We start from the raw sequence: 14,345 nt of genomic DNA on the forward strand, positions 1-14,345 counted from the left end.
GGGGCTTCGGCGAAGACAACTTGAACACAATTTGATAACCTACATTTCGGGGTCTTGGCAACATTAAAAATTTACACATGACGAACAGGGGGTTGGGGTAGTAGGCCTTGTGTTTGGGGTTCTTAGCTGTTTCTCGCAAAAAATGTGGAACGGAGTGTCCTTGAGCTCTTGTTTTTATTTGGTATTAAGAGCATGTCAAGTGAGTCTGGCGAACGGAGAGGCTGAGACGCTGAGTGCCAGCCAGCTAAGTGAGTTTTCGTTGTTGTTTCGTGTGACAGGAAACGGATGTGTGTGTGTGTGTGTGGTGTGTGGTGTGTTACCCACGCACAGTATGCCAAGATGGGGCAAAGACTGTCTCCGGCTCTTGTGGGTGGTAAAAAGTCTTTAAGTCCTTTGCCTTAATAGCTTTCAGTTTGTGACTTTCCTGGTCACAACACGGCCTTATTCCGTGCCATTACCCCCTTCTTGGGGCCAAAATAACCCCTCATACCCCCCTTTGTACCCCTCAGCAGCCTTCCGGTTTTTGCCGTGAGTTATTGTCGTGCGATTTATTGCGCGACGCACTGCTGGTGGTCTTTGGTCGGGCCCCACATGGCGTATGCGTAACGTAACGCAGAAACTCACGTAATGTGCAACATTTACCCCCAGCCAGGTGGCATACTTTTGACCCATACGTCTTTGATTTAAAGCACAAGAAGAAAAAAAGCAGAAGCCTAGGCCAACAACAACTGCAATTTATGGTGTACTTTATGCACTTCAAAATGAAGTCTGTTTTACTTTATCATGGAATATATATCTTGGAGTTAAAAGCTGACTTTACAGAAAAAAAAGAGACTTAAGAAAAGCTAAATACAATATTTTTCCATGTGATTTGTGTTCCTGTAAGCTTATTTATTAAACTATAGAGGTTTTTCCTAGAGAATTTCCATAAAAACAATTAAAAACATATACTTTAACTCATGCCTGATTTCTACTTCTGCCTTATCTTAACTATTTACTCATGTAATCCTTGTTTCCTTTCAAGAATCCCTGTTATTCCACTGTGCACCAATAATGTTGGCCAAGTGCCTGTCGTGTCTGACAACAATTACAGGTGTTGTCATTAGTGGAAACGCCAGGCGGAAATTAATAAAGATTCGCACAGGCGCAAATTGGTTTAAAAAATATACATAGTATATGCGAGCAGCATGATTATTCATTCACAAATCCCAAGTGCCTTCGAAATTCCCACTGAGATAGTGCGTAATTCATGACTGACACAGATTTTTTCCAGCTCGTTGCCATTTTCTCTTTTATTTTTGCACTCAGACACTCACACACAGAGCCTAAGCAACAACAACAGCGGCATTAAAATGGCCAAAATAAAAATTTCCCTCTTTTCACGCACACTCGCACAAATATTGACCGAATTTTACTGGCGCTGGTTTTCCACCAAATTCAATTGTTGTCCCCCCTTTTATTCGTGTTGTTGTTTCGGCGATGCTGGGCTTTGGTGCTGTTTGTTTTGGGAAAATTTACCTCGGATTCTGGAAGGAAAAACAAGCAGTGCAGTGGCCACGTGGCAAAGTTAAAGTCAATGTCGGTTTTTCCTTGATTTTTCTTGCTTTTTTTTTTTGTTGTTTGTCCGCCTTTCTAATTTGTTGGACACGCTCTGGTTGAAAGTTTTTTGGCCATTCTCTTGTTGATTTTATTGACACACACACACACGCATACACTCTCAGCGTGGTTAGAAAGAGAGGGGTGTAGAAGTGAGAGAGAGATAGAGTTTGATATGGGCGCTAGGGAACGACGTCTCACTTGGCGAAATTCTCGAACGGCACTGAGCTGGAGTCCTTGGCATTTGGCTCGAGTGCCGTTTTGGCGGCGTCCCTGTGACGTCACAAAAAGCTTAGTCAGAGAGGAAAGAAAATAGAGAGAGAGAGACATCGCTTTTGCGCAGTTGAGAAAGCTCGGAAAACCCAAACTCTGCTAGAGAAAAACCTCTCAAAAACACGACCACGGACAAGTGTTTGTTTACGTTTTCGGTACGACGAGCAGCCTCCCAAAAAGGGATTCTTTCGAATCCTTGTTGCTCCGCTCCCAGAAAATCACACGAAGGTCAAAGTCTGCATCGCCCAAGTAAATTCACACAATTGCAATGACACCACCCCCACCACGCCCCCCTTAGTTTTCAATTAATCAGCTAAATAAATTGTAGTCTGTTTGGGAAAGCCACAGGAAATTTTCCCCACAACTTCACTTGGCTAAGACACAGGCTACAGGCAAGCCACAAAGCAAAATTTCCCTCTAATGAAATAGCTAAGAACCCAGAAATGTCAGTGGTTAGCAGTGTTTTTGAGAGTATCCCAGGGGGGGCCAGGAATATTCTTTGCACAATTACAGCTCCAGACTTACATTATGTTGTAATTCAATATACCGACTATACCGCAATTGTTCCATGTCATTCGCAGAGCAAGCGACAATGGTTTTGTCAGCTTGAAAGCCAACACATAAATAATTTGACCCCGGCTAGAGACTTATTCTGATGAAAGACTCAATAAAAATGTGCAGCCACAAAGGAAACTGGTGGAGAAAATGCAATTTCATCTTAATTTTTGACTAGACTTGGTGTCAAATTTACTAAAAGTTATTTTGTCTTTGGATTTCATCTTACTTTTACACTAAATTAAACATTCTTTTGTGCATTTTTCGTTTTGAAAAGTACTCATATTTTAAAAGAAAATTGCTTTTATTCAATCTCAAATTGTCTTTTAGTTTGATATCTTTCCAGGCTCTGCTTGTAACTTCACAAAATTGCTTATTCAGATTTTAGCAAGCTGTGTTGTGTTATTTTTAATGTTTATTTTGCACAAGTGCTTCCCAGCTTTGTCTGATATTTTCATAAAACTTTATTCATATACCCCAGAAAATATACGTATGTCTCCTTTGTAATATCAGAAAATAAATATGCCAAAGAATGTGTTTCTCATCTCGTATTATTTGAATTTCAGAAAATACTACCTTTATTCGGTTCAACTATTCAGTGTGGATTTCTACCAGCCAAAGGCAACTACACAGAAAAGCAAATTCAATTGCCATATCAACCAGCAGGGTGGAGTAATCCAAATGAGAGCCATTGCTGCGTATTATCCTGTGGGCAGGACTCGAGCCCAGTGAATCCCCCTGGCACTCATAATGTAGTTATACACTGTGGAGTGCCATCCATAAATACGAGTGGCAGACGTGACTAGCCGCAGCCACGTACGGAGTTTTGCACCTGACAGAATCGCTCTCCGATATATCCTCATCCTGTTCAGCATCCATTCACCCATCCCTCTCCCGTGGACATGGCAACTGTTTGTGTTTATTGTGACTGACATTCATTGTAGCTATCTGTCTGGAGCAATGTGAAATGCGAAGTGCAGCCGTGAGATAGCCGCCGTCTGATGCTAATAAAATGTTATCAAATGAACGTCAAGTGAACGGGCCTATTCTCCTGCCATTTCGGGCTTATCCTGGCAGACACCATCGGTGCCAGGATATATGCTTGTGAACAATGGCAGGCACAAGGGCCAGGCCTGTCCCACAGACGCACTGAGAACATCGATTACGGGAGAGTTCATTCAACTCTCGCTCCATAGGCCCAGGACCCTCCACAATTGCAGAGTCAAAGACATCCTGCTTAGCAGGAGAAGGAGAGGCATAAGCGGGTATGGGCACCACTATCTGCCACAGGTGACGCGTGAAAAATTCCACAAGCGATGGGAGCTCAAGGAAGCGAGGCTGCCATGCAATTTCTCGCTTTGTCGTAACTCAACTGCCATTGACAGCAAAGTGTCCCACTGACAGTCGCCTCCCTCAGCCCCCTCCTCAGTTCTCTCATATATATTTCCCATATTTTCCCCCCAGTTTCTCTGCCTTTTTTCCTCCCCCCACATCGTGTATCCTGCACAGTCCCAGAAAATCAAGAAAGGCGACCTCAACCTTAACGTTTGAGTGATTGACATACAGAGGAAAAAAAGGATTTATGAGGATCTAATACAGAATTGTTGCGGTGGCTAGGATAACCCTATTTTAAAAGGATTAAACATAATATAAAATTCAGGTTTTTAATAAAAAAAAAATCAATTTTTCCTAAAATACCCAATACAAAATATTTCTTAAATTTGATCTAACATTTTGTGTCATTTCAATTGATTTCAACTTCAAAGAGATTTCCATGGCACTTCAAGATTTTTAGTATTATTTTTAAATATATATTTAAAATATATAAGTGACAATCATCTTTTGGGCTTTACTTTACCCCCTAGAGTATTATTTTTCCCTGTAAGCTTTCCAAGGGGCAGTCGTTTTGTCAAGCCAACCGATTGTGAGCGCCGCATCGCTATTGTCGCCGACTGACATCCACTTCATCCGTGCCTTAGCAGGAGAGAAGGAGGAGAAATGGAGCTGGGAGGGAGCTGGAAGTTGTGGTTCCTAGGAGGCAGCAGGACTGTTTATCAATGCTCTGCGCGCTTATCGCCGACAGCCGCCGCAGTCAGACAAGTGGAAAACTATACACGCCCAACATGGCAAACAAAAAGTACATACATACGTACATCGGGAGTGGGGGAGCTCGGTGAAAAACAGCCGGATGCGTTGGCTTGACAACTTATTTCAACATCTTGTTGTAGCTGCTCGTTCTGGGCTTCCTATTTTCATTTATCGCAGTAAACTTTCCGCAGATGGCACTGCAAAATGTTGACTGAAACGGAAGTGGAGTCGCCAAAGTTTTGCCAATACTTGCTGATGCCATTGTTGTTGTGTGTGCATATATGAGAGCAAATATCTTATTGCGAAATATTTGCGTACATTTCTTATATTTCCCGTTATTGAATTCGATGGAGGAGCCAGCTGCAGTTGAATTGAAAATGAAAAGCAAACTCCAAGGAGCAGCGGCTGCTGCATGGAAACGTAAGCTGATTGGGGCCAAAGAAGAGCGACCACTCGAACCAAATCAGCTTACAGATGCATTGATTACCTCAATTAAGAGCCCAGAGCCCAGGGGCGAGTAATGAATCGAATTAGTATGTAAATTTAGCCCGATACAGATAGAGATACAAGCAATTTCCTTTGCAAAGTGTTTGACCAAGTCCTGCTCCTTGTCCTGTTCTCCCTTTTATACTCCGTGGTGGCTGTCCCCGGATGTTGCTAAACGGTTTATCGCACTTGCCACTGGAATCGGATGAGATGGAGTCTGGAGCGGAAGTGGATGCTGAAGCAGCGATATATTATTAATGTCTATTATAAGGCAGACGCAGACGAAGCCAATGCGGCGTATGCGCATTTTTTATACATTTTTTTATTCCGTTTTATTCCCCGTTTTTATTACGGTCCTGCCCCAAAGCAACGACGACACATTTCTGCCAAATGTTTCTCCATTTATCCTTTAGCCCTCGACCGTCCCCCTCCCCTCGTCGCCTTCTCTCCGGGTTTTATGGCAACTTTCGAGTCCTGCGTCCTCAGCATCGCTTAATAAGTTTTTATTGGCCCAACTCACGCCAGTTGAACGTGTTCGGGCAGCGGTCGAGCAGATAATCAGCGCCGGTTTCGGTTCTCGGTTCGCTTTGGTCTCAATTTCAATTTCAATTTCGATGGCCACCTGGCCACGCCCACTTTTGAAGCCAATTAACACACAGGGGAAATTCCAGGAATTCTACGCCGGGGGATTATTCCATTGCGGTCGATTTGCGTGCGGCAACCGCATGGAGTTATTCGGCGAGAAATCGTTTAATGTTTTGTAACAATAAGCGGACCCACACGTTGCGAAAACTTTACTTAATTGAAAGCCTAATGGGTTCATTAAGGAGTTTCGAGAAGGAGGGGTTTTAAGTCCCTCAAGTAGCTTTGATTTGCTTAAAGAGGCTTAAATTCAAGGCTTATATAGATTATTTAAATGGAAAGTCTGCTTAAATGTGCAACAAACATACATATACCTTAATAGCACAACATATTTTCCCAGCATGCCAGACTCTGGATATGTGGCCCCCAAGATGGCCTCAAATCAACTGGAAAGTCGTAAGCAAGCCAGTGCCTCCCCAGGAATTTGTAGTTTCCTAGTTTTTTATTCATGCCAAAATATTTCGCTCATATTCGAATTTTTATGGCAAAGGGACGTGCTCCCATGAACAGTTTATGTATGAGTTGGCACGGTCATCGATAAATCTTCTTCGGAAATAAAAAAAATGGTAGGAAAATGTAGGAAAAAAGAGGAAAATAATAAAAGGAAAAACAAGTTAAGCTACTTTTGTCATACTATTTGAGGCAACAGGAAAATGGAAAATGGGGAAAGGGAGGTGGCTTTGTACAGAAAACAAAACGAAGAGAGATCAAGATGGAAAAACTCCTCGAATGATGAAGCAATTGAATGATGTTGAGTTTATACTTCAAGGAATTTTTTCCATTTTAATTGGAATTTATTGAAAACGCACAACAAATCAAATGAGCTTAAAATGAAGCTAAGATTGATTTAGGGCTTACTAAATAAAAACAGCGATGAATCTAGTTTGGAGAGTTTATTTTTATACTTTTTAAAATATCTTGCTCACTTGAGAAGAAAATTAAACAAAGTGAAGACTCCTTTATGTGTGGCACTAACCCTGCATAAGAACTTGCCACGCTGTTCCTTAAATTATTTAAAACCATTTGACGCGCTTCTACCACCGAACAGTTACAACTAATCCCCGGCTTCCTTGGCTCCATCAAATCTTTATGAATACTTGGCCGTGTGGCATGTACACTCGTACATTGTAAACTCCCGCGACAAAGGAACACAACCCGGGCACAACGGGCAAGATTTCCGATGGCTTTGTCTCCGGCAAATTGCCGTAGTAAAAGTACCAGTCCGGGTAAGGGTTCGGGTCCGGTAAGCGGCAGCTTAACATCAGCCGGATCCGGATATGCTGTGGCTGCGACCTTTATGCAGCCAGGATGCACTTAAGATGTCACACGGAACTGCAACCGCGGTGGCTACAAAAACCACATGTGTGTGATAGTACTGCCCGTCGTGAAAGCTACCCTTTTCCTTTTTATAGGACCCCACAACTTTATCCTCTCGCCCTTTTATGGCTGACCAGCGATTAGTCCTTCTCCCAGCACTTTATGGCCCAAAGTAATAGAGAGACCGAGAAACCGAGAGAAAAGAAATTGGGTTGGGCAACTGCGCTGCTGATATTGATCAAGGTTCAAGCTGGCATTTCCATAACGCCATCCACTTTCGCTAAAAGCTTTCCCGCAAAAGGAGTGCGGCATTTACCAAGCACTTGACCAAGTATTTGTCAACCAGCTTGAACCAGTAACCCAAATGTTAACTCTGGATCCCTCTGGGTCTCCGTTTTCCCCCTTTTTAAAATGGCTTCCCCTCGATTGAGCACCAGCTCAATAAACTTACCAGCCAGCAATAAGCATTCAATTAGTGACACTCTCTGCAAAGAAATGGGAAAGGCAAACATGAGACATATTTATGAGTGCACAAAGAGAAAATAGGGAGAGAATTATATCTATATTTATTTAAATTAAATGAATTACCTCTTTAGAGATTGTAAATCTCCTAATAAACAGTGTAAAAGTATGCTAAACTATTTCATTTACATAAAATAACACATTTTAGGTATTGTAAGTATATTTAAAGGTATTTAAAGCTAGTTACTTAAGCCCTAGGGCCTTTTCTCAGTGTGATTATTTATTTCCGCTTTGCCCCTGCTCTCGGAAATATATTGCATAGCCCCGGGAGTGTGCCCCAAACCAAATACAAATTCAAGTCCGGGTCGGGTCGACTGAGCTCCGGGCACAGCTGCCTGCATCGGGCAAAGAGATTAAACTTGTCTGGGGCCACAGCCCTGGAATTATTGGAGGCTCCTGCCGCCATTCCCGCCCATTGTTGCTGCCTTGTTTCTGGTTCCTTGTCTTGGGCAGCGTTTTAATTGGGTTTTCTGCCATATTAGATTTCAGAGCCCGTCTCAGGCTCAGCCTCAGCACAACACAGCACAGCCCAGCAGATTCTCAGTGCAGTCGAATGCAAATCCTTAAAGGAAGGCGGAAAATACTTGAAAAATAGTTTGAGCAGAGAATTTGCCCATAGTTCAAACGGAAAGTTAAACCGCTTAGCAGGCACACGGATACAGCTTGCAGATACTTTCAGGGCGGATGAACATTAGAGTATTTATCTAGAAGCTAAAAATGTAAAACTACAAGCCAGGAAGAGATGCTTATGAAATCTTGTATTTTTCAATTTTTAGTGACCATTAAATTTTTATAACAATTCAATAAGTATCTCCAAATAATTCTTTGTTAGAAACAACTCTCAACATAAATTCCCTTGAAGCCTTTACAATCTCTTGAGCTTTTTCAATGATTTTACAAAGAACTAAATACATTTACATGTACAATCTAAAAATATTTAAATAACCATTGCTTGCCTGGGTAATTGATGGCCCCCACAATCTTAACAATTGGCCAACAAAGCACTAGTTTTCAGCCCATTTGTGTAAATAATTCATTTATGGCAGTAACTACATTCTCAAGTATCTAGTAGGTGGCTCTTAATTGCAGCTCTCGTTTCAAACATTCCACTTGAAAGCTCTTCAAGCCGAGCCTCGTTATTGAACAGCAAACTGAAAATATTCTTAAATTTTAAATACACAAAAATGGATGAGGAAAACAATTCCCTCAATGCAAATTTCATGCACTGGAAACTCAATCAAAAGGGAAGAAGCGCAGACAGACAGCATTTTTCCGGGCTTTCCCTTTACGTATGTGTGTTTGGTATTCCTGCTTAACCGCACACACAGATACACATACACACAGGAGAATTTGCATGCACAGATACAGATACATTCATGTACTGGAATGCATATTTCGAGTACGGTGCCTTGATTTTCCCCGCTCTATGATGGCATTTTCACATAAGCTTTGTTTTGTTTGACTTATTTTCTTTTTAGTTCCTAACCATAAGAATTTGTAAACCTTTTTTTTTTTTTTTTTTCCTATTATTTATTAAGGCATACGGGGAGTACTGTTTACCCCTTTGTGTCCTTAGTGTCTGTTAATTCAGCCCTAAAGCGGGCGCGCCGGCAACCTTATTGGTTAGCATTTTCATAATTACAAAATAGCAGAAACATCACATTGTAAACCTAACTGGACAAGTTTGATAATTTTCTATGTTTTCTATAGTTTTACCATAAGTTAAATTCTTGTCTTGATAATTTTTATTAAACCAACTCAACTATGTGGGAAATCTACAACTTTAACTTGCATATTTCTATACCACTTTTTTTCTCTGCACTCTCAACACAACCCTTGAGTGTGTTTATGGCATTTCCTTAATGAGAAGTTACCCAGCATGAGCTTCATCACCATCACCGTCATTACCTCGGCAGGATCATTCCTTCGTGCTCATCTCCGTCGCCTAATGCCACTTTGTAAGTGGTTATTTAGCGTAAGTAATGCAATAAGTCTGTTCGTTTTCTATCCCCCCCCCATACTAAATACATATATTTCCGGCATCGCCTGCACCTGACTTCTGTCCGGGCTCCATGTAATCCTCCGTGTCTGCCACCCAGCACAAAAAATAAAATAGAGGAGCAAAAACCTGGAGGACTGCTGGAAAAACTATTTTCCACGACTGCCGGAGAAGGTATAAAGTAACTAAAAGATGAAACTGCAAAGTGAATTAGCGTGACGCGAATGTGAATGCAGCCTGCACTCTAATTCATTCCATAGAATTTTAATTGGCTTCATGCCGAACCCAAAGTTTAAGCAGGAGTTAACTTTTTTCAGGTGTTTTCCAATTGTTGATAACAAAGAGCAAATGTTTTCGCAGCTTTCTTGTCGTTTTTTCCTTGGGAGAGTTTCGCGGACGGAATTTTTTTATTAAATGAATTCTGGAATTAAATGACAAAGTTTTTTACTCAACACCATTCAAAATGCAAAAGAAAATGGTAGTTAAAAGCAGCGAAGAGATGGCTGAAATTGTTTTAGTTCTTTTTGCAGTAGTCACACTTTTTCTTCATTGCATTTACATTTTAAATGCAGAATTTCTTTAGTTTTTAACTTGAGTAAGTTAAATTTCATTGTATTTATATGAAGGGAGTGCTAGGGTTTTTTTTAGCTACTATATATGTATCTGATGATTAATTAGTAGTTGACTTAAAATTTAGTAAGTAAACCCTTTCTTTTCTTGGGAATTATGTGAATCATAATTAATTAGTTTATTGACTCTAGCTTGATGACTTCTTTCATTGTTTTTGGCTTAGCATACTTTAAATTATAATTACAAGTAAGCAATGAAGATCAGATTCCCCTTAAAGCTGCTCCATTTGTAATGAGAGTCCATAGTTTACACAACTTTTGCCTTGGTAAAACATAAAGTTACCAGGTAATTAACTTAATAGGCACACAAATTGACACTTGGCCGTGTAAGCTAATAGTTTACCACTTTATGAAAGATTTAATCAAACAGAGAACAGATGTGCTGCTCTTGCAATAAAGTAATTGGTATTTAATACGGTTGCTCGTTGTGTTAATTAATATTTCCCTGTCTTAATTAAGTGATGTAATGCTGCAACCATGGTTTTCAGACTGCGAAGACTTTCTGGCTTAAATAAAGCGCAATTTAAATTCAGCCGTGGCCACACCCAACGATAGTTAACAACCTTCGACGAGACAACTGTAAACTATATCTATATATGGCGGCCAGTCAATAGAAATCGACTGGGGAAGGGGAAGAGCGGCCATATATAGAGAGACTCTGGGTACGTGACAATAAAATGAAATGTGTTATAGCCGCCGCTGATGGCAAAAAAGCTAACAAACTGCCGAGCAGATGGAGCTCACGTTGCTCTTTTTCTTTTCGTGGTTTTCCCGAGCGTTGGGGAAAACAAGCGAATTGCGAATTGCGAATCGCAAATGCAAAGGCAAAGCCAGCAAGACCGGCAACTGCAAGTTGACAAATTTATTTTCCATGGCGATGGCAGGCGGCACAGAACGCGACTCGCCTGCAAATGAGCAAAGAAACACAACAAACATTCGAGTGAGAGATGCAGAGAACTTGTCGCATTGTAGCAATATATATGACAGTTGAGGCACTGCAAAAAATTGTGTCAACAAAGTGGGGAAGTTATTAAAAAAAAATCACGAAACTTAATGAAAATGACAGCAAATTTAGCAGTCTTTCTCTGACAAATTAGGGATGCTATCAAAAGTAAAAGGTTGATATATTATAAAAAAAATATGTGGAATCTGAAATTTGGATAAATATATAGAACTTTTAATTTTTCATTTAAATAATATTATATAATAATTAATTATTATTCATTACATCGTTCGATATGTAAACTTTGCCTCAAATATAGACGAAGTATCCTTTGCCATCCCTAAACCAAATGTAATTTGATACGAAGTTCGAATCCTTTTTATAAAAATATAAAAACCATGTCCTTCAGATATCGCAGAGTTTCAATTGCATCGACAGTTTGTAATCATATTAAACAGCATAAAAAAGTACATTTATAAAAATGTAATTAAACAGAGTTTGCGTTGCACAAAGGTCTCTCTGAAATAAAAATTCCCTTTAGAGGAAATCCAGGATATTTATACCAAATACACGCATGTCAAGCAGATAACGTTAATTGTTGTTTTGCCCAAGTGAAAATGCATGGATTTAAAAAGTAATAAAACGGAATCCTAAAGGTAAAATAAAATGGAAATAAATAAACCGAAATGCAAACGGAATTAAAATGGCTTAAAACGTTCCAGGTTTTAACAAGACCAGCTTATATGGGAAATGCATTTATAGTTTAAATATTTTTAGCCACAACATGCGATTTCCTGAGTACTTTCTCGCACTTTATAAAGTCGTTAGTATTCGAATAAAATTTAATTGCTTCTTTGAAATTTAATATGCTTTTTACTAACCAAGATGCAAGAGCTACATTTAAACAGAATTGTTTCCAGTCCAAACCAATTAATATTGCATTTGACCGGGCTATATATCTCTAGCCCCCTTTCTCTCTCTCCCCTCCTCCTCTGTCAGTGTTTTTCCTCGAGACTACATGAAAAATTAATTGTGCCTGCAGCGGGGCCAAGGTTGAAGCGTATCCAAGCCGCTCCCACTGGCGGGAATAAGTTCCTGGCCAAGACCATGACTTGGCCCCCAGCAGACAGGCACGAATTTAATAAAACGAGGCAGAAAGGATAGCAGCAGCAGCAGGAGCAGCAGCAGCAGCAGCAGCAGGAAGGAGCTGAGGAAGGACGAAGGCAAATATGCGAAACATACGAGCGGAAGCCGGCAAAGTATGCAGCCCACTCCAAGGTGTGTCCTCCAGAAGGGCCACCTGTTGTTGCCCGCATGCCGCACTTCAATCCAATCGAAATTGCTTAGCGGAAGCTAGGGATACAGGATATAGGGGTATACATATGTCCCGGCCAGCCAGGAGACAGGCGACAGGAAGCGTAGTGCCAGTGAAAATTTCATTTAAAATGTGCGCCATAAGTACGCATTACACACACTCAATTTCCTTTTCCATTACCTCCCAGCACAGCCCACAAAAGAGGCGCTTTTCCTGCTGCCATTGCTTATCACATTCACATTTTCCCCCCTCCCCAACACCGTAAGGGGTGTAGGGTGAAAACGAACCCAACCCCCTTTAAGCCCCACCAGCGACGTCGGCGGTAATGTCGGCATTTTATGCGTTCCTGGCATTTTGTGGCTGCGGCTGCTGCATCTGCATTTGCCACCTCGCCCCTCGCTTTTCCAGCTTTTTCGCAATGTGTGCTTAAATTCCTCACCAGGAGGCACCACTTGTCGCCCAGCTTTCGGAGGTGTACGTTTCACATTATCCTGACATTTTCCAGATGCACGGAGAGAAAATGTAACCTGAATTCTGTGTAAAAGCAATCAATTTTCAAGCTAATATAAGAGTTAAAAACTTAATTATAATAAAATTTGCTAGTAAAAACAAATATATAAAATCTTTAATAAGAAAAATTGAGACTTTCTAACATCTATTTTATAAATATTATTATTAAAAGTCAATTTCTTCTTATTTGTATTAATTTTTATGAGAAACCCGAATAGTTTTTACCCAGTGAACCATAGACACTCTTTAAAAACTCTTTCAAACTTATTTTAAAAATAATGATAAACCTATACTCCCTTAACAACTCAACCTTGGACACCTTATGAAAGGCGATCATCCGTAACCATATCCACCCCGACCCACTCTATATATATGAGACACAATTTCGGGCCTGCACATTATCCGCCTGGAAGTGGAAACGTAGAATGTTACTCCCGGGGCCAGAGATTCGCGTCTAATGGGATTTTGGGCCACTCCCCAGTACATTTCAATTAGAGAACACCATTTTGGTGGGAGTAGCAGATGTTCTAGCGCGGTGAACTGGGATTAGGTGATTAGAGAGAGCAATCATTGGTCAGAGCTAGGGTTAGGACCTGTGACCAGGAAATTGCATCTGGGGAGGAGAGGAATTGTCCAAGCAATTTAAGCCACAAGAAGAAGCTCCCGAGGAAAGTACTTTAAATTTGCCAACTGCTGAGGCGAAAAAATCCTTGTCAGAGAAGAGAGCTTAAAAGTCAATGTGAAAGAAAGCATTGAAAAAGGAGACGAAGAGGAAGCCGAGGATGACTTTATGGCTTTTCAATCCACTTGTGCTTCCTGTCTCCCCTTAAAACCCCCCCCAAAAAAGAGTCCTCCTTTTGGACCACAGATAACAGAAGCTAAAACCGCATCAAATCATTTCGTGCTAATGGAATTGCTCCGATGCTGATGGAATTTTTATGGGTTTAACAGCGAATTTTTTATGCACACAAAAAAATGTATAGAGGAGCAGCAGGAGCAAACACCAGAAACCACAAATATTTTAAAAATTTCCCACGCCGCGGTGCTTTGTTTATGGTTATTTGTCAATAATAATGAATGAATGAATGAGTGTTTGGAATTTCTTTTTGCCGCTGCCGCTTCTCTTTTTGATTGAATCGAATGGTCCTTGGGTCCAGCGGAAATTGCTGTCCTGACCCAGCCGGGAATATATACCTATCAAATGGGAATTGCATAAATCTGCATATAAAACACTGGACCAGATAAAAACCCAATAACAATTCACGTCCGATTGCCAGTGTCAAGGCTGTCGCAAGGGTGCCAGGGGTGATATCCGATGGCGGTATCGATGGGGGTGAAAAGCCCAGCGAGGTGTCTGGGGATAATACATCAAAAGAAATTAAAAACACGGTGGGCCCAAGGGGGAAACAATAAAACAGTGGTCAAGTGTCATTCAAAAAAGGTTAAGGAGCAATAAAGGGGAAGCATTAA

General features: G+C 40.8%; 1 protein-coding gene across 7 annotated transcripts in view; it reads right to left on the bottom strand.

Annotated features, from left to right (window-relative positions):
* Liprin-gamma (liprin protein kazrin) overlaps positions 1–14,345 on the bottom strand; it is a 41,089-nt gene that overhangs the window by 19,209 nt on the left and 7,535 nt on the right. For 4 of the 7 annotated variants that reach the window (XM_017172003.2, XM_017172007.3, XM_017172002.3 and 1 more), the window contains one exon: positions 7,409–7,442. The exons of 1 other annotated variant lie outside the window; for it this stretch is intronic. The gene's annotated coding sequence lies outside the window, so the exon portion shown is untranslated. Of the gene's footprint in view, positions 1–1,518; positions 1,804–7,408; positions 7,443–14,345 lie in introns of those variants that run through there. 2 more of the 7 variants (XM_017172006.3, XM_070284066.1) reach the window with 2 other exon arrangements.

This window comes from Drosophila kikkawai, chromosome 2R, assembly GCF_030179895.1.
Source record: "Drosophila kikkawai strain 14028-0561.14 chromosome 2R, DkikHiC1v2, whole genome shotgun sequence".
NCBI classification, from domain to species: Eukaryota; Metazoa; Arthropoda; class Insecta; order Diptera; family Drosophilidae; genus Drosophila; species Drosophila kikkawai.